General features: G+C 39.7%; 1 long non-coding RNA gene across 2 annotated transcripts in view; it reads left to right on the top strand.

Annotated features, from left to right (window-relative positions):
• Nucleotides 1-21,689, top strand: part of LOC137127168 (uncharacterized) — a 142,411-nt gene that overhangs the window by 104,317 nt on the left and 16,405 nt on the right. Inside the window, exons 2-6 of one of the 2 annotated variants that reach the window (XR_010914383.1) lie at nucleotides 6,036-7,277; nucleotides 8,495-8,672; nucleotides 9,229-9,291; nucleotides 9,458-9,557; nucleotides 10,945-10,991. This is a non-coding gene — a long non-coding RNA (uncharacterized lncRNA). The remainder of the gene's footprint in view (nucleotides 1-6,035; nucleotides 7,278-8,494; nucleotides 8,673-9,228; nucleotides 9,292-9,457; nucleotides 9,558-10,944; nucleotides 10,992-21,689) is intronic. The other variant, XR_010914382.1, reaches the window with a different exon arrangement.

The following is a 21,689-nucleotide window of genomic DNA, read 5'->3' on the forward strand; positions in this document are numbered from 1 at the left end:
TTCAGATCACAATAGCACATTTTTAAATAAGCTGCACAACACATTAGGCCTTAGGTTTTACATTGTGGAAGCACAATGCGACCAGTAAATATCAGCAGTGGTTTCCAAATGTTGGCGATTGAAAGGAACAACTAGCTGTGCACCTGCTGTGGAGATCTCTGCGCTGAATCCACGGGGGCATAGCACGATGCCGTTGTTTCAAATACAGATGGTCACAGGCCTCCCTCACCCAAGACAGGAGGTAAAGACTTATTTAAGTGCGCAATGACCTGTAGGAAATAAACCACAGTGAGGACGTTGCCAATCTTTTTTATGACCAAGGAAGCCACTTAGCCAGAGTGATGGTTTAGCAGACGTACCGAGCTCTACTGCATTTGATGTTACTGAAGTTCTCCATTTTCTGCAGGAGCAAAGGGGGTTAACAGTTTGACACTGTGGTTTGATCCGTTTGAAGTTTTAGTTACCAAACTTCAAGGCAAGTCAGTCCGACTGTTTCTTCAAGAGCTGCTTTGTGTAGTGATGATCAACGCTGACAATATGATTTGACTTAGTTTACATTTACATTTACATTTAGTCATTTAGCAGATGCTTTTATCCAAAGTGACTTACAAGTGAGGCACAAGGCAGCACAAATCTAAGACAAGGAGGAAACATCAAAGCAAAGTCCCATCAGAAAATCTTTGTGAAATTGGCTTCAGATGAGAATTGGACTGGCTGCAGACAAAGATCAGAACGTGCAGACAAGGTGGATGACTTCTAATCTCCTCCGAAAGCTGCCAACTATTTCCCTAAATCAGTCTCTTTAGAGTGTTTCTGGGGTTGTCTCTAACCCTAACCATCTTTGTCTTTCTGCCACGAGGAACAACTTGACCAATACCTTCTACTTCCTGCAACCATGTTCTCTTTGCTCTGTGGGCTAGAGACTGTCCTCCCAGAGCAAGACGTCCTGTAGGTTGACTGTGCCTGCAGCTAATTACGATCCAAGGTACTAAGGTCGTTACTCAGCCTGCACTAGAGGTTGTAATTATGACAGTAATGAAGGAGGTATTTCTGTTGTATCTTTTAACCATGATTCTTCCACAACCTTGACCACATGTTTAGCATTGCAACCATTAAATGAGGGGCCTTGTTTCAACCCACAGCTTTTTTCTAACAAAGTAGAGTTTGTACCTTTAGTTAACCAAACTACGATTGTTCCTTTATACAGTTTACTGCAGCTTGGACTCGGGACTGTGTGAAAATGTCCAAGGCTTGAGTGGAACAGTCACAACGGTAGCATGTTACAATACTGCTGATCTTCTTCACCACAGCTGTTTGTTGATCACCATGCTTCTGTCAGTGATCTCCTACTGGGACAACACATTTTCAGTCAGTTGTAATCATCCTAACGTCCGTTTAGGTATATTTTCACTGGTCTGTCTTATTCCAGCTCAATTATTTTGAAGCTGCATTGATCACTGGTTCCTTCAATGTTTTAAAAAAATAGCTCAAGATTTATTTTTTTCCAATACCCTAAACTTTACCCAACAAGTAAAATGAAATTCCAGCATTGTTTTGTTTATCCACATCTTCAACATCACACTGTTACAGGACACAGAATTCAACGGACTCACACGTCTTTCTGCTCAGTCAGACCACAACAAATAAGTCCTTTCATCCACGGTTTGCAACGAATTCTATTGACTTTCTCTTTTTCCATGCAGATCACAATCCAAACCACACATTGACTCTGCCTTTGTCTCGACATTAAAATTTTGTGGAAACCACAAAACCATATTCTCTATAACGAATGTGTGCATCTTGAAGGCAAAGGCTGTAAATGTGCATGAGATGGTCTAAAACTCAGTCACTTGTTGAAAAAAACGAAACAACAGAGGTCGATTATGAGGTGGAAATTACACAAATATTTTATCTAATTTTAGCCAAGTCACAGCGCATATCACATGCAAATAAATACTACTTTATACACTACACTCTGATATATGATCATTTCATTCAATGCTACTAATTAAAAAATCTTTTTCACATTACATATTCTGCAAATTATTTTTATGTTCAATACAGCAGTTTCCTCCCATCTGCAAAACTTTCTCAGCTGCCACACCTAATCACTGCACTCCATAACCGACCTCTCTGTCAGTCACACACACACACACACACACACACACACACACACACACACACACACACACACACAAAGCTGACAATAACAAGCTGCCAAGGCTATTTGTCAAACTGATTTTTGCACATTTGTCACTTATGCATCTTTGCCAATTTATCACTCTTGCTGCATTTCACTTCAGCTGTTCTCAGCTACACTAAGGTTGTTGCACTGGAACAATCGTTCGACTGTGACTGTACCCGTGGCAGCTTATTTTTAGTGCTGAGTTACAGTGTACAGAATGTCTTGTTCATACAAACATTTGCCTTTACTCCACACATGCTGAAGTCCTACACGAGGTGAGATAATCTGTAAAAGACAACCTTAAACATGTATCCAAGGTGTGTAAGCGGTGAAAACAAGAGAGCTTGTGTTATTCGGAGATAGAGCTATGATTCAGGGATCAGGTGCATGTGTGTGTATGTGTTCAGTGTGAGTGTGCCTGTGGACTGAACAAACGTGGGTTTTTGGATGCGTCTGTGTGTGAAGGTATGGGGCTGTGTGTGCCGTATGTGTCTCTCTGTGCATAAAAGTGGAACAGAAGAGCTGCCATCTGGTAAAGCCCTCCACCTGCTCTCACTTTGGTGGTCTTCTATTGTTTGTGTGTGTCTGGGAGTGTGCTTGTGTTAGGTAGGCAGCATCATGGTGGTCTCCTAAATCCCTGATCTGTTTTGGTCTGATTAAGCGGAGGCATGTGTGTGTGGTTGCAGAAAGCAGCAGAAAACTGCATGCAGTGGCCTACTCTGTGACTTGGAGACAGGAACTCCCAACATGCACTGGTGTGAAGCTGCCTGTTGAAGCCACCGACTTCACAAGGCAATTTTAGCAGAGGGAAGGTTATTCTCCATGAGTGTTGCAGAACCCCCCTGGATTTTGGAAGCTAGTGTTTGCCTCCATCTTTGTGAGTGACTCCCTGGTCGGAGGAAACCCGGATCCAACACTTCCTTTACAGCCTCCTTCCAAACACGCCGATAATAAGAATACACATTCATTGATGAAGACGAAAGTATAACGTTCTGTATTTATATCTCATGCGCTGCTTGTGCTTGGTGCGACCCGAAGCGTTATACCTGACCCGAAAACTCAAACCAAAGTATCCTATCCAGTGTGTTCCTGATGGGTCCTCCATACTCCTTCCTGCATGAATGGACACAAACTTGAGCTCCTGAGTCATGCAAGACTCTAGAAACTGCTTCTGCTACACTTCCACTGTAAACCTGGTGTTAGTGTTGCTGTATGTCTGTGGCACAAAGCTTGTTCACGAACCTGGAAACATTCATAATTACATAGCGGTGACCAATGTGCAGACCTGTGCATGTGCTTGTAAGAATGTGAAACATAAATAAAGCTCGAGCATCATCAAGTTGGCATGGTTCCACTTTGATGATGGTCCCTTGCTTGTGTTGTCGAGGGAAATGCTTTATCCGCTTCTCAACAATTCCCAGTTTAATTTAAACAGCACCAAACCATCTGTGAATGTTCCTGCTTTTACCTCCTGTTGGGTTTTCATTTTCACGGTATAAACTACTTTTTCAAAGTGCATTGGCAACTTCTGTGAGGACAAGAGCACAGCATCAGTGATGGGAGACACATGTGCCACAGAGAAGAAGGTGCACTGACAGGTGCAGTGGTGATGACAAACGCTTTATGGCTTGGAGGTGGACTCGCTGCTGGGCTGGGACAGGGTCAGAGCTGAGAACTCAGATGATTGATTATACTTCATCGTGCATACTGTTTGTGTCATTTATAAACTTTTTTGTATCCTTTCTGGTGCCAAGGCAGCTTCAATGGAAGTAACACTGTCACAGTCTGACCTATTTGCAACTCAGGAGTTGGGGGTTAAGGGTTTTGCACAAGGGCACTGGTAATGAAGGGGCAAGCGTTCACTTACCCCTGCAACCTTCCATGCCTTTTGATGCTTGCTGTAATTGATCAACTATGTCAATCATCTTTTTTAGATGACAGTGATGCCTTTTTCATGTTTAGTGCTGTTTTTTAAATGCAGTGAGGTGTAAAACCTCAGTGCTCCACAAGGCCCTAGGTAGCACCACTGCAAGCTACCCATTAATCCCCCGACACTTTATATCATGAATAATGATTCTAACACACCATGGTTTTCTGGAGCTGTTATGTTTCTTTGGTCAATGAAAATATTGCTTTAAGTCCCAAGATAATGTTAAATGTTCGAAAACACAATAAAAACACCTCTGAGTTTATCTGGCAATGCTGCAACACAAACTGAAAAGTAGATGAGCTGTGAAAAATTTATGATAAACAAATGAATTAAAGCATAAAATTTGACAATATTTTGGCACGTGTTTATCAGTTGAATGTTACCTAATGCTTTAGTTAAAGTGAACAAAACAGCCGTTGTCTTCACAGATACAGCAAATGTCCTTAAATTAAATGTGGGGCACTGGAGGCAAATCATTCATCAGCTCATCCTCAACTCATTTAGTCCAAGTTCACTGTCTCTGCCTATGTTCATGTCTGCTAGAAATCAGTTTAAAATTGGCAAAAATATGCTTGTTTTCTAATTAAACACAATACTGCATTTAATGCAGAAAAAACACCTCGAAATGCTAAGAAAAAAAATCTTAACGGCTTCACATTCGTGAGACAGAATTCTTTAAATGGCCAGTGAAAATAGCCAACTGTCAGACAGGCCTGTAATGACTTGTTTGCTTCTTTCATTAACTGTCACTTTAGGTTGTCAAGAGCAATTCCTCTGACACAAAGTGCAGTTCAGATTAATGTGCAAGTCAGGCCAGTAAGATGTTCTTCTGATATCATATCAAGATTCATTTGTGCCATCCGCCATAATCTCCATACTGCTGCAATAGAAAAAAAAGATGGTGATGGTCTACTTCCTGTAGCGTAAAGGATGTAGATCTTTGTCTTGCAGGGGGAAACAGAACCAAAAGAAAAGAAAGAAGGGAGGAGGAAGATGGCATTATAATGAGGAAAACGAGGACAGAGGATGGGTATGGGGAGCGAGAGGCCTGCCAAGAGATGGGGGGGCACAAGGGAGAGAACCGAGAGGCGGGGCGATCACGAGAGCAGGAGGAGAGGGGATGTTCAGTGGCTGCTGACCAAATGATTCATGACAAGTTAGCTCAGCGCACAGACCTCTGGGGTCACCAAGGAAGATAATGGGGAAGGGCGGGAGGGGGTAGCTGGATGACACACCAGACAGAGCAAAAAGAAAGAGAAGGAGAAAAAGAAAGAGAGGGAAGAATGTGATTGGAGGAGAAAGCTGGGAAGATTACCAGACAGAGAGAGAAACTGTGAAGTAGTAGTCGATACACATGTGGGTCAGCTGCTGCAGTCTGGACAGAGCAGGGTGAGAGCAGGTCGCTTAATCTCAATACTGTGTGCATCTATGTTAATGGAAATGTCGAAGAATAACTTTGTCAGCCAGTCTGATCCTAAATATCTCATCAACTATGGGACTGACTGCTGGGAAATGTGATGCACATATTTGCGGCCTCCAGATGAGGCATCTCCTGACATTTTGTCGTGGTTCCCATCTGTGGTTTTAAATGAAATTTTGCAACCATTAAATGTTCCTCCACTGCCACCACCATGCATAGATTCATTTTTCCAACAATGCCAACATGTTAAACTAGTACGCTGTGCATGCTAAACATCATACCTGCTAAACATCAGCACGTTTTGCCTTCATTGTGAGTGTCTTAGCTTCTCAATGCATTTACCCCAAATCACTGCATCTACAGTCGAAGCCAGATGTTTACAGACACTGACATTAGACTGACATTAAATCAGATCAAACTTTTCCTGTGTTAAGTCAGTTAGAATTTTAAAAATGACTTCTATAGAAATTTCTCATCACGCATTTCTGCCTGTCTGTCAGATATCTTCAGCTCAACCTCTCCAAGACTGAAGTCTTCCCAGCCAGACCTTCGATGCAACACAATATCGGCATCAACATTGGATCAGGGATTGGATTGCAGGGATTATCTCCAGTAAGTCAGCCAGAAATCTGGGGGTCCTCATCGATGACCAAATCTCCTCAGACTCTAGAGAATGCAGATTTGCCCTCTACAACATCATAAAGATCAGACCCTACCCCAAGGAATATACAACCCAACTCATTGTACAGGCGCAGGTCATATCTTGTCTTAGTTACTGCAACGCTCTGTTAATGGGACTGGTATCCACAATCAAACCCTTGCAGATGATCCAAAATTTGGCAGCACACCTCATTTTTAATCAGCCAAAAAGAACTTCTGTCACACCACTCTTCAGATCTCTACACTGGCTTCCTGTAGCTTCAAAGCTCTGTCTCTCGCCTACAGGGTGATCACCTCAACAATCACCTCCTGCTTATCTCAACTCCCCTCATTCAGGTCTACAATCTTTCCTGTTCGCTGATGTCTGCCAACGAATGATGTGTGGTGGTCCCAGCACCGCACAGAAGACGCCAAGCAAAACTCTTCAGCCCAATGATCTCACGATGGTGGAACGAGCTACCAAACTCTGCTCGCTCAGCAAACTAAAACAGGAAAACTAAACTTTTCCTGTTCTCCAGAAAATTATTTCTGATCTAATGGCAGACAGTGTTGGTTCATCACAGAGCCCAATATGTCTTTGTAAGAAAGCTCACAACTATTCAGCTGAATGCCACCTCCCCTGTGGTGGTGGTTAACAATAGCAGGTCAAGGAGAGGGGCAGTAGAAACCTGCCATTAGGAGATGAGCAGGCTGTTTTTGCAGCTAATCATTTCTTATCTCAGTCATAGTACGAGCCAGGCCTGTTGCCGCGGTGGCGTTTCTAGTGCTGTACAGTCACTGCATCAGCTGCTGTGTCTGACTGCTCTTTATAGAAATCACTCGTCAAACAGTGGACAGGGACAATATGGACTCATTTCACACAGAGAAATCAAACATTTAATAAAGGGGACAAAGTCACCACGTTACACAATTTTATTTTATCCATCAGGAAAGTCCATTAAATAATCAGATTCTTCATCTATGTGAGCATCTATGTGACAGTTGTTAATCTGTCCAGAATATCCAGCAACTATTGGATGGATTGCCATTAAATTCTATAAAGTCATCTCATCTCAGGAGGATTTCATCTGGTCCATGCTCAGGTAAAGTTCTACTATTTCTAGTACCTAGTAATTTAGACAAATACTAATAAGAATTCAGCCTCAGCTTGTGTTTAGTGCTTTACTACAGTATGTAGAGCTAAGATGTTGAACCTGGTTAACATTGGGTTTATTTAAACCCAATACTGAAGTACAATTACTTTCCTGGAAAATGACAGAAGTATCCCTTTGTACCACTGATTTGAGTGTTAACATGCCACTATAGTATCTGTGTGGATATAACCAACGGAGGTTAAACAGCACATGGCCCATACTGGGTTAATTAATTACAAAGAAGGTTACAATTTGTACGGTGCATTGGTGATGAATATTGTGGATGGTGTGAAATATTAAATGCACATGAGCAAGGCTGGATTATCAACTGGGAACAGCTACCCAATCCCCATGGCTCCCCAAAGCCCCCAGTTAACTACATGTCATTTGGGTCTACATAATTCAATCAGTCACACATTTGTTAGAAGTGTGAAGATACGACAGGGGAAGTCCCTGCAGTCAAAATGTAGTTTTAAGACCTGAAATCCTTCGGTGTACAGTATTTGAAGTCCTCTATGAAGCTTTATTTTTACAGAGCCTAATAGAAAAACAGCAAACATTTTGTACTGCATGTTTTGTTCGTGGTGTAACTAAGTACATTTATTCAAGTATAGTTCTTAAGTACAATTTGGACATACTTGTATTATGAGTATTTACATTTTATGTTACTTTATTACATTTATCTTACAGCTTCAGTGAGTCTGCAAAAGTCAATCATGCTAAGTGGTTAAAATTAGCTCGACCTTTGCAACAGGATCATCAAGTTTACAAAAGTATAATCAAATAATAATATATAGCTTAAATTATTCTACATATTGAGTACGTTTACTTGTGGTATTTGATGAAGCCCATATTTAGGTGCTAATACTTAAGTCAAGTTTCCAGAGCAGGACATTAATTGATTGAATTCGTATTTCTACAGTGTCACTTGGCGTTTTTGTACTAAGCACAATCTCTAAGTAGCAGAGATTTCTTTTAGCAATTTTATTAAATATTAGAAAAAAATATTTGCTTTTTTTTAAATCACCTTTAAAGGTTTTCTTTCCCACCGTTTGCAGCTCGAATGTAAAAAAAATTTGTCAATAAATATTTTCGACTTTTAAAAAGTTTAATTTGTCTGCTCTCAATTCTGCAGGGTTTCATTTTTTATTTGTACTTTTTCACAGTGATGAAGAAAAATGAAAAAGAAGAAAACCGTGAAGAGAAGCCGTTGAACCTTAATGTGTCGCCGGTTCCTGCGGTGTTAAGAGTCCAGGCTACGGTCAGGAGCGCGAGCAGTGCGGCCACGCGGAAGTGAATCCTGCGCACGTGAAGACTTCAGCAAAGCGTGTGTCACGGCGAAAGGTAACACAGACAACTGACATTAGCGCTACATTCGAGGCTAGTTACGTTTGTGCTGGAGCTGGTAGCAGTTAGATGTATTGTCGAGAAGCGTACGCATTTAGCGGTTAGCATAATCTGTTTATAGGGGAGCGTTTAACGGTAACCGCGCTAATGGTTGTTGTTATGCTAATAGCCCGCTTAAAACATTAAACGATAAGATTCAGTTACGCACGAGCAGCGCCAGAGTTAGTTCGAGTTATATATTAAGCTAGTGGTGAAATTTTACAGTGACTCACAAACGCGACGTTAACGGTGGTGAAAAGACCATAAAAAATATGACTTTAGTGTTAGCTAGCAGTAATGTTACCATGCGGTACAAACACTGCTCCAAAGAGAAAGACAATCTCTAAAAATAAGTGTATTGCTAGTTACGTCACTCACTAGAGGTTCGAACGTTGTTAGCTGAACCGGTGGAGATGAATGACAGATGACCAGTGGATGGAGCTACAGGCTTCCACCATGTTAAAGCGTGAACTGGAGAAGGTTTTATCTGCTTATTGTTTTATCCCCGATGCAGTGTCTGGTGCTGTTTCCACTCCTGTTGACGTTAGGTACAGGCTATGAAGTGCAGGTGAGCCAGGTAGGTGGGGGAGCTCAGCACGTCTCTCTCCGTCTTCCACTCAGTGCCAAATGAATTGAAAATCTATTAATATAACTGGAAACGGGCCTTAATTTCTCATTAAATGTATGATTACTCCTTATTAGATTGATAGCTTGATTATGTCTCTATGTCTTTTTTGGATCAGATGCATCTGCTGATCCACCCCCCCACCCCCCACTCCGTCCTCTGTGAGAAGAGAAGAGACCACTGAAAAGCCACAGCAGTGTCATTTGAATCCTGCTCAGGTGAAGTATTCACGTGCATGTGTTTTCTGTCATTGTGCACTTAGCCAGTACGAGCTGTTTACAGCCACGTGTCAGGAATCATAAGCAGCACTAAGATATGGGCATGAACAGTGTTACATGTTTGTGCTGAGACAAACTGCCCATATACATATATATTTTTTGTGCTCGTTTGATATCCTTTTTTTAATTTATATTCAAAATCTGGTCAGTTTTACCTGAACCAAATCACATGTGCTGTATGTTTCTCCTTTTTGTCTCTGAAACCCTTTTCTTTAATGTAATTATCTGACCCTGTCGGTGTCCTTTAACTGTAGTTGTAGTTGTTTTTATCCACTATGATCATTAACTTTACGTTGCTTATTTGAGTGGTGAGTGTGTTTTCTGCATTGCCTGCTGTTGCTCCTGAATAACTTTTAGATAAAACACCGGTGTGCTTTCTCTCTTTTAGATTCTGTGTCTGATAGCTAAAAAATTACCATAAAGGCAGATTATTGCTTATATGTTGAATGTGTAGCTATAGGAATACGGTGTGTGTTGCTGATAACGTTGTGGCACAAGATCTGTTCTCACAATCTAGAAAAAAATGCACAGATAACAGACATCGGTGACACTATACAACGAGTTTTAAATGGGCTGCAGTTTGAACAGCTGTTAAAAACACATCCGCTGTATGATAATGATGATGATGATGATGATGATGACAACAATAATAATAATAATACCTGGCTTCATTATGTTGTATAGTGAAACATATTTCATGTTTCTGTAGCATAACTGGCCAATCATAGGTGACTGAATGCAACTGCGATGAGGTCTGACAGCACAAACACCTTAAGTAATCTAACAATAATAAAAGTACATTTCAATTTTCAGCATCAGTCCCTCAGAGGGCTTCATTCTACATCAGTGTTTGGTACCAGTGTTTAACACACATACAGGGAGGAATCCACTGTGGCAGGGAGATTTTATACTTGCATTTAATGTATTTAAATGAGACATAGCCCTGAATGTCATAAAAACATTAGGAACTAGTCTGTCCAACAAATTGCTGTTTGTGCACAAAGGGACCCCAGATTAAATAGAAAATAACTTTACACTCTCCCACAACACTTTTCTCCATGTTGCCTATTTTACATAGGTTTTCTATTTACAACAAACGCATATGCTACTTTAATTTCTCATTTGCTGTTGCCCTTTAAATTTTGCAGCTTATTTAAACTATTAGCTGGGATGAATGCAAGCAGTCATGTCAGACTAGATGGGTCAAATGTATCTTGTTTCACATGATTGAACCACAACACAATAATCACAAGCTCTGGTCTGAAACTGTTAAAATGCTTTTGATTATTTAATAATGCACAGTAATAATTTCACTATTTTGTCTTAGATCCCCTGAAGATCACTGGTACAAAGAGTAGCATGAGGACATTGCAGGTAGGATAAACCTTCATTTGTACATATGACTTGACCTGTAGCTCAACTGTAGCTGATGTGCATCTCCTCAAACATATAACACAGTATTTGTGTGCTGCAGAGTTCCCATCTGAGCATGTCTGATGCCATTAGATCCAGTATATGCCATAAATTTAAGGAGGTGTAAAATGACAGCAAAGCACATGTTGGACTAAAACTAACTTTGTGAAAATGTTCTGTTCAAAACAGCCCCATTGTTAAGAAATGTAAGATGTCTGAGAGAATATGTTTTCAGGGCCTTTAGGGTTCACCTCCTGCTGTGAGGCACGCAGGAAAGGAGGAGCACTGTGGTGGAGAAATTCTCCCTAGACTGATCATCTTGATTTGGCGAGAGCGATGTTTGTGAATTTTCTCACACTGTTGAACAGCCAACTGAGCTCATTAGCCTTTCTGTAGTGGAACAAGTTCTGCCAGAAGAAACTGACTGAGTAAGACCACATGAATATATCTGCCAAATGCACTACAATCAAAAGCTGAATCTCACTACTTACCATAATACATTTAGTGGCACCTATTTCAGCAGTGCTGTGGGTTTTGATTCACTTTAGAGAACAGCATAAAGCATTGTGCACACCAGTGTATGTAGTAAAGAGCAGTAACAGGACTCTGTCAGGTGACACCAATTTGGAGCATAATGTGTTTTTGTAGTTTTGATCTTCATAGGATAATGGTAAATTACATCAACATACATATGGCCTCTGTTTAAGCCTGTTGTCATTTAGTTGGTAGCACATGTAAATGGATGTACTTAATAGATTTGGCAATGATGTGCATGGCAGCCAAAGACCCCCTTATTAGGGATTGTGTTCTGTGTTTTTCATTTAACCTGATGTTGACGTGAAAAAGAAAATGCTCTCCGCTTTTAGTCGGAGCTGTCAGACGGAGTGATTCCGTGGCTGTGGCCTCTCTGTGAACTGCTGCGCCTTAAGTAAAGAGATATCTCAAAGCTAACAAGTCCGAAGACGTCTTGAAATTACAACACATTAAACAAACATAGTCGGCTACAATATGCCTCTGCAAACATTTGTAAAGGCAGGGTGTTTTTTAAGCGATGCATTCTCAGCTGTTGTACTCTTAATGTTCAGCACCGCTGCATCAGAGCAGCAGAGTGATGTCTAGATTTGTTTTCTGAGCCGGGGCCTGATGCAAAATTCTAAGTTTCCAGGGTGATTTGAATAGTAGGCAGAATAACTCAGAGGGTTGGGCGGTATGATAATGCACAACCTGAGATGACTTCAGGGTAAGTGAGCTCGTTCCTGAGAAGCAGCAGAGCAGATATAAGAGTCCACAGAACGTGTTTACACAGGGGCATGTGTACCCTCTCCGTCTCTGTCCCTCTTGGCTTCTGGATGTGCCAACGTCTATCAACCAGGAAACCACTGCCCCCTTTTTAAAATCAATGTGTGTCACATCTAGGAGACCGTGTTTCAACGAACACAGATGGTGTTAAGGAGCAGGAGAAAGGCGGGAAATAAGGCACATGTAAACTGAAAGGAAAGGGAAGGAGATTTTTTTTTTTTTTTTTTTCAGGATTTAAGAACAAACACTGTAATTGTTAAAGAAAAATGAGAGCCCTGGAGAAGTATACAGTATATTGCACCAGGAGAATTAAAGGAAAGATGTATAGGCAATATAATAGTGTAAAGGCTGTAAAATTGTTTTCAGGGTCTAATTCTAAGGACTCCACATATGATTTCCTCAATTTAAGCTGCTTTAGGGTCACAGCACAAATCATTTGACTTTAGTAAGGTTCCTCCACAGTCCTATCAGCCTTCGAACTTGACACCAATTCACAAAAGCTATCACAACATGTTATTTCTGAAAAAGGCAAACTATTCTATCTCAACCTTTGACGTAAGGAGTTGGCTTGAGAAGAAATAAACTTAAACTCACTGAATAGCTTCATATTTATGATCATCATCAAAGTAGAAGTTATCCCTGAGGTATAGGCCGGGCAGTGAGTTAAAACCAAAGAACTGAGAATTAAATGATTTGGTGTTATCATACTGTAAAATCTGCGTCGGATTAATAGATGTAAAGCCTTTTTTCATGAAGGAAATTAAACAGGACATCGGGCAACAGTTTTCTGATAATCTAGTCTTTGATTTTTAGTCAAAAGTTAAGATAATCTTCAACCACACTGATAACATATAATCCCTGAAATAAATGTTTGGCCTCAAAGAAATTATTCAGCACAGGGTGACAGCAGAGCTTACCCCAAGGCTTAATTACATATCATACGAAAAATATTCCCTTCCTTGAGTTGTCGTGTTCAAAGAGGCAAAAAAGCAACAAATCGATGGAAGAATGAGAATCATAGGAACGTTCTGGTGCATTAAAGGGGAACTTTGAAAGAGTTTTAAAACCTCCAGTGTCTGAAATGTCCCTACATTATGTCACTCGAGTCAGCATTTGTTTGGTTACACAACTGCAAGTTTTAATGGTAAAAAAATAATCTGGAGTTAGACAAAAGTGAACTGAACAGATCTCCGTAGTTGTTCCTCGTGTCTGCTGCTACAGGCTCATATTAGCTGCTGTGGTTGAGTTGCATTGTTGGTAATGGAACCATCAGGTTTTGACAAGGAAGAAGAATGTGTGTTATAACAAAGATGATATCTCAGATTTTGCTGTATCGATTGTGATCTTACAAAATGATTGCATTACCACAAGAGGTTTTGCTTCGTGAGCTTGGCTGCTGCACTTTTCCCTCCAGTTAGAAAGGAGACTCTGACTTTCTGCAGACGAGTAATGTTTACCTTTTCAAATAAAACAGAATTGTGTGTTTCTTTGTCTTTTCAAATATTCATTTTGTATCTTTGGCAGCTGTCAGACAAAAATAAGAGCAGGTAATGCAATTATGGACATTAAACAACCTTACTCCTGATATTGAAATGAATTTTGTGTTTCTTGTCTTCATTGGCACAGCTCACCTGCACATTTTGCATTATCCGTGTCAGGGTAGGGATCATGAAAATCTGTCTGTGAAATATAAGGTCATCTAGCAGTCAGATGTATTTTAATGTAGCATAAAAAATAGAAAAAAGAAGGTTACAATTACACTCTAGAAATATCATTGTTGCCACAATTTTTTTAAATAATAAAGTGATTTAATTAATTTTGAATGAAAAAAAATTCTCTCTTAAAATCTACTCAATATAATTGGCATAAGGTCTTCAACAAAAAAATGACAAATACAATTAAGAATTTATTCAGATTTTAGGTTTTAATTGTAAAATTATTTCAAATTTTCTCAGATCTTTTATTAAATATGACTTTACCTTAGTCTGTTTTTAAAGGGCAGAATGGCTCTAACTGAAACAAAACCCATATACCAGCATGTCAATATCTATAAAGCTGAAAACTAAGCACTAATCTATTGTTTCGTGTGATTTGTATAGAGCACAAAACCATAAAACTTGAATTCCTAATTTTTCCAGGTACTATTTCTGGTTTAGTAAATGCCAGGCAAGCGGGAGAGAGTAATGTGAGAGTTCCAAACCAGAAAATATACTGGCATATAGGCCTCCGAAATGTACTACAGATTTACTGTAGTATTTTTGGAAAGTACTAACCATCCAACCAACCAGCCAATTAAAGTGCGTGTGAGTGTGTGTGTGTGACATGTTATCTAAGGACACTTATACGGAGGCATGTCTGCATAGTGGGGATCCAGATTCACAGAGGAAGGTACTGTAGTTGCAGGATATATGCATGGTGGGAAAAAACAATAAAGCAGTCCAGTAAGATTTCATGCTCAGTGGTTTTTACTTTCCACAGGATCATTGGATTCGAGTGCAGTAACGAGAAACAGGTTGAAACTGTTTTTCCAAATTGCCTTTTTTACTCTTGACCAATCAAGTGGATAGATAGTCATGCAGAGTAACATATGGGCTCTGGGTTTTACTGTCTCAACATCAAGACACACCAGGTAAATGTAAAACCAGGACTGGGAAAAAGCTACAGCTGCAGAAGTCTGCCTTAAGAAATCCGTTATCAGCAGCCTGAACCACATACACAAGATGATGCGCAGTCATCCCAAATATACCCAAGATTATTATCTTTGTCAGAAATATGATCAAATGGACGAAGAACCTCCCGTGTTTGCCCATGTGAAGCCTTGCATGGCACAAACTCGATGCTTTATCGACGTACAATTAAATAATTATTTCCCCACTCACAAGTAAAAGAGCTTCCTTTCTTGCACGAGAGTGAACATACTCAGATTGTAGATTGATATTTTGTGATTAGTCTTTGCATCAAATAAAGTAATAGTCTTCTATAACTATACTTTGTGCAGGACTGTTAAACTAGAGCTTACACACATTTCCTCATCTCCTCCAACAAGAGTGCTGGTTTCTTTATGTGTGGGTGAGCATCTATGTGTGCGTAATTAGCTTGGTATATGGGTTATCAAATGGGCACCTCCCACCACAGATGTTTGGTTAAATTAAACCCACGGCACCTCCAGAAGGCTCAGCAGTAAATTCTGACAAACCAGAACACTTAGCTACACTGACACTGCAGCAACACTTAGACTTGCGCTGTGGTATAATTAAGCTTGATTAGTCTTATTGAGTGGGAGACTGCTAATCTATGCAACAATGGGTTTCGGGAAATGACCTTCAAATATTTGAACTATTTTTATCTGACCCCTGTATGTACTCAAAGGTTTGTAGTTTCTTCTTTGAAAAAAACTGTTTATGTCAACTTAAATTTACAATAAAATGAGAACAGTAGAAACTTATTAAATTACAACTGCATCATTATTAAAACTGTGCTCCGTGTATCTTGCGCCATTATTTTTCTTAATTCTTTTGTCACTTGTACTGTGAGCTCTAAGCTACTCGTTATGTAAGTGAACCAAGATCAAACTTACCCTAATTCGATCCAGGTCCAAATTCTGCTCATTTAATATGTCTGGCACATTTTTAATATTACAGGTCTCTGGTCTGGTCTACGTCCCAATATGTCCAATACCTGAGTGCATCTACTGTAAATGGATCAAATAATGTGCAAAGTTGGATGTGCTTCAATGTAGGAGATGATAAACTTCACAGCTCACTGAAGCTTTGTTCAGACAAGGGATCTGAAGTTGATATTGAAGACTCTTCTCTCTAGCTTCAAGAAAATCAGTTGCCTTCAGATATTAAATATTATCTTTGGTAAATCTAATTTGTGAGAAAGAAGTGGAAGCTGAACTAAATTAGTCCTCTGGAGTCTAGGTTACATCTGGTCGTTTTTGAATACTTTAGATTTCGCCTTTTTGTATTTCACCTTAAAATCTTTTTTTATTTCTACCGCCCAACCTCACCTGTGTGACTTTAAAGTTTATTTTTTTCATTTTGAAATACTATATTGTTGGAGCTAAAACCACACAAGAAAGAGAAAATCCTAGTAGGATTTATTTATTTATTTCTTTTCACATATTAGTTGAAAAAAAGGCAAGAATATCTGAGACAATCACCAGATGCATTCTAATTTGCACAATTAAACACACGTGAACCATTATTTTTCACTCCGGTGACACTTTCGACATGCAGAAACTCAAGCATCTGCTACGTTATCTTAAAGAGAGCTAGTGACTCGGACCTGCCTCCAGAGGGTTAAAACTCAAGTGACCACACCTGGCAAAGACACCCGAGGATTAACAGTGTTACTAACTGTGGGAAAACATGGGACCTGGCTCATTTTGTGAATTAGCTTCAGTTATGTTTTGATATGAGGAAAAATTTGTCATATAGAACTAGACCTTTAGCAGTTCATACATTCAACAACTGCAACAGCTGAGAGACAAAAGAGAGGGTCAAAAAGACAGGACAAGAATTGTCCTCTGTTCTGTAGCGCAAGATAAAGAAAGAAGTTTGACAGACAGGGAGCAGTCAAGTCAAGGGAGGTGGAGGATGGCAAAAACGAGCAATCTATGTGCTCTGCAGCAGCTGTTTAACATCTGGTGCGTGCCAATCAGAGCCCTGGGAACATGAGTGCTTTAGAGCACACAAGGAGAAAGTGGGAGAGGAGCAGAAGAAGGATGCTTGAAGTTTCCTGATGGGAGTGTGAGTGGGATGGAGAATCATACAGAGATGGAGAGACTTTCCATAGAGGAGAAGAAAAGATGGGCAGAAAGGAGGGCTACAGAAAGGAATAGAGGGAACGAACACGATGAAAAGGAAGTGATGATGTGAATGAGATGAGCAAGAAAACCAGTTAAAAGGCGAGAGGAAGAAGTCTACAGTGAGAGAGAGAGATGAGGCAGGATAAGTCTCTAGAGCAGTAAACTTAATTAAAGATTTTTTTTTTCTCAGCAGACGTTGACGTTGAACATGTTGGATGAGAGCAGAAGAGAGGGGGAATGGGCGGGAGGCCCAGAAAGATTAAAAAAGTGAGAGAGAGAGAGATGTAGAGCCAAAAAAGTTTAAAAGTGTAGGTGAAAAGTGAGCATGTAGTTGTGTGGATTGAAGAAGGAGCATCTACACCGTCTTAAGACTTCATGTGTGGCAAAAGCAGTGGGCAGTGATGTTCTGGTATATGATTCTGTGTTCAGATTAAATGCAGGGGGAATGAAACATTGGGAAAGAAAGGAGCAGGTAATAATTGATGTCCGGATTTAAAGGATCTTGACAGTCAAAAGTTTATTCCGTTTTGATTCATAATTATTTATTCATTCATTCATCAGATAAATAATTATTCACAAGCTCCTTCTCAGTATCCTGAAAACTTTTTTTCTTTATTCAATGAGTGAGGAACTCTGTTTCCTTCAATATATAATTGACGGATCATGGCTGTTTGGGTTTTGTCAGCTTAGAAATATGGCATTTGTTGATATTTGGGACTTTGGGATTTGGGTGAAGTTCTGATAACATTTAATGACCAATTTATGCAGAAAACCAGGAAATTGCAAACAGTGCCATTTCATTTTCTTGCAATTGTTAATCTTTTTTGGAATGTGACAAGGCTATGGTTAAGATTGATTTAGGTTTGGAAAGTAACTTTGTTAGACTTAGGGAAAAAGCCAGTGCACTACTTACTATAGAAATTTATTAAGTTCATGATTTTCTTTTTGGTAAATAAAAAAAAAAAAACAAAAAAAAAAAACACTTCTTCAAATACGCTTCCTTCAGATCGTGTGTTACTAGAATTTTACCAAAATAAAACCAATGTGTAATATTAGTTTCTATACATTTTTGGAGCTTGTAATCAATGTTTTCCATCTTAGTCTGTGACTTAATAATCTTAACTGCTTGTTGGTTGTGTAAATTGTCAAAGTTTTCTCCAAATGTACTTCAGTGAGGTGCTGGGACCTAAATAAACTAGTAGTATATTATAGTTCATCTGATGCTCAATAAGTTCTGTTTTTCTGATGACTTGCTCCCTGATTAGGCAAGAAAAGAATTTTAAGATGAGAGCAAACACTATGTAAATAACTGTTATGATCTCTGTGGGTTGTGCGGAAACTAGGGTGAGAAAAATAAATATTAAATTCACAGCAACAAACCTTCCACCATCATTCACAGACAGCCTCCCTCTGTCTGTCGTCAAACAAGCTCACGGGAAATCTGGGAAATGTGTGTGCACTGTTTTTTAATGTATATCAAAGGTGACAGTCAGTTTAACTGTGATGTGATTGATATTTCTATATGGACTATGGAATTCATTTATGCAAAACACTGGCTCCTGCGCTAGTGTTGGCCTTATTGAACCCTTCTGTAGAGTTTTGAGATTGTATGATATTAAACGATATCAGGAAAAACTAATTGATGGATAGCACACATAGTAATATGTGTTGTTCAATAATTGAACAATTCTTAACAATTTTTAATAAAGGTTAAAACAAGTTTGCATGTTAAGTTTTACCTTCATCCAAAAAAAACCCCCAACTCCTCCCTTTTACAGCAATAACTGGCGGACAAATCTGTTTTTGCAGATATTCAGGTGCGAATTCCTTCCAGGCCTTCTGCAGCTGTGCTGGGTGGGCAGTGTTCCTGAACTCTTGATCCAGCTTTTCTTACACCAGCTCCATGGGGTTAAGATCTGGTGGTTGATTTGCGAAGCCATCACTGACAATATTCCAGCAGCTACTTTCTTCTCCAGATAATTCTTACACAAGCGGGACAAAGGCCTGGGGTCAATGTCTCGCTGAAAAATGAAGATATCCCTCATACGTGATATCCCATCAATAAATGTCCAGAGGGAACGGCACAGCTCTTCAGTGTAGAGTAGTAGACATGCTGATCGAGGATGCAGATCACCCACTATTGAAAGCATCCCAAGATCATCATGTATCCACCTCTGTGCTTTTCTGGCGGTGTCATATTTTTTTCATGAGCTCTGCTTCTGATAAATGTTGGCTCCAAACACCTGAAACTTTGACTCATCAGTAAACAAGACTTTGTTCCAGTTTTCTAAACTTCACTGTTTTTTGCATCTTGGCCCACAGTGTAGATGGCTTGATGCTTCATTGTGGCAAAGTGAGCAGGTTCTGGGAGACTTTACAACTGACAGCATCATACATTACAAACCCACCTGTGCCACTGCCAGGGGTAGACCCCCGCTCAGCAGAGAGACACGTGACGGAGAGGGGAGGACTAAGGATCAGTGATGGTGATATTAGGACTTTACTTTTGCAAAAACAAATGAATATTCACTCAGTTTTCAGTTTATTAGGGACACCTACAGCTCAAAATAGGGTTAATGAAGGTTAAGTTGAATAATAAAGCATCCAGGTCATCCAGTTCCCAGCAAGTATTTTGTTGGTGACTTTTTGGGAATTACATAGATTAAGATGCATTGACAAGAGTTTAATCTTTTTTTTCTTTTTTTTTCACAGAATTTACCTGCATCAGCGTTTATTGAGTATTAAAGGGAAAAACCCATTTTCTTTAAAATCCAATAACCTCAATTAAGCCATATATCCGAGTATCAATTTTGGTGACACTGGGGGACCCACAGTTGCAAGACTGGCGCACTGTTCCTCTTAATTGGGGGAAACTCTAGATTTTAATTAGGCAAAGTCTTGCAAGGCTTGCACAATGTCTCCTCACCTGTGAGTCTAATTACATGATGTCTCGCTCCAGGCAGTGTTTAACTAAAATACAGAACACGAGGGAAATATTAACAAATGGAGTCAAGATCACTACATTCTGGCATAAAAATGTATGGAATCGGTAGTTCATCCTTACAGGAGCGATGCAGAGTTGCATCAGGTTTGGATAAAATAGGTGAAGTAGGGGTTAGAATTTATTGTTCTTAGAGTACATGGGTTTTTGGTTCATTAGTATCTTCCTCATAGAGAAGGAAACATGATGCAGCTGAAATACAAATGCAGAATAAGACAGCTGTACTTGCAAAATGGGCCAAATAGATTGAAAGCTAGAAAATGATGCTCTCCTCTACTGTTGACTCACTGTAATTTACTGAGGACCCAAGTGACTTTTAAATGTAAAACCATTGTGAAATGTCTAAGTCCTGATGCTTTTGGGTGATATATAACCAACCCCAGAAATATTGTCTTGCTGTACCAAGTAACTATTCTGTTTTCCTGGCATATTTTGTTTATGCTGCGGCAGATTCCATATCCTTATTTACAGTCCCATTTTAAACTGTATTTCACAATTGCTGTCATAGACATGTTGGTTGCAAAACAGGCATATTTATGAGCAAATGCCACGAGTCTAAATGTGGAAACAATCTACAAAATTGCTTTATTTTTCTGTTTGGACTTCTAATTCACATGCACTTTGTTTTCGTGCCGCGATTAAACTAATTGTTCAAAAAACATGTCTTTATACAAAGACAAAGTGCGAATTGATAACCCTTGCATTACAAAAGCCACTTTCTAGTGGACATTTTCTTCCAGAACATCTCTACATTTTACCCCCTCAACTATTCCACATTCCCATATCCTAATGCTGCCTCCAGCCTGCTTCACTATAGGGGTGGTATTAGCAGGTGATGAGCAAAGTATAGTGTTCACCATACACCATAGTGCTTGAATTTCTGGTAATCTCTTCGTTGTGCTCTTTAAATTCTGTTGAGCAAACTCTAAATGGACTGTCAAATGGCTTGTAATCAATGGGACTTCCATCTCACCACTACACTATAAAAGCCTGCTTGATGGAGTGACACTGAGGTCCTTCATCCTTCTAGACAGTTTGGCTGCATGGCTAATTTAAATAAGAGTGCTGATAATTCCTGAGTTTCTCTATTTCACAGTTACTAAGGCCTAGGCTAAAAACAATAAACGCTTTAGAAGTGATTTGGTTTTTCTTCTGACATGCTGTGTAACTAGTGGATATACATTACCCCAACCAAGTTCTAGACACATCAAGGAAGCTTAAAACACGATGCAATTTGAAGAATCATAGCAAAAAGCGATCAACATCTTTGTCAACAGCACGGTTACGTTTTTGGCCTTTGCAAATTTTTGCTAAGGTTGTAAAAATGTCTGCGATAATGAAACACTCAGTGTAGATTGAGCAAAATGGAAATTGGAGGCATTCAAATCAAGTGCACAATAAAAGAGGGCGTCTGCTTTCTAAAGCAATGGCACGTCAGTTCTGACGACATCAGAGTATTTGCACCAGCAAACTCCTAATTTCCTTCAAAGTCACACGACGATGAAGTGTTGTTGAGTTCTTCCAGGTTTAGGGGCTGGGCTAGACT

The sequence above is a fragment of the Channa argus genome, chromosome 5 (genome assembly GCF_033026475.1).
Source record: "Channa argus isolate prfri chromosome 5, Channa argus male v1.0, whole genome shotgun sequence".
Classification (NCBI taxonomy): domain Eukaryota; kingdom Metazoa; phylum Chordata; class Actinopteri; order Anabantiformes; family Channidae; genus Channa; species Channa argus.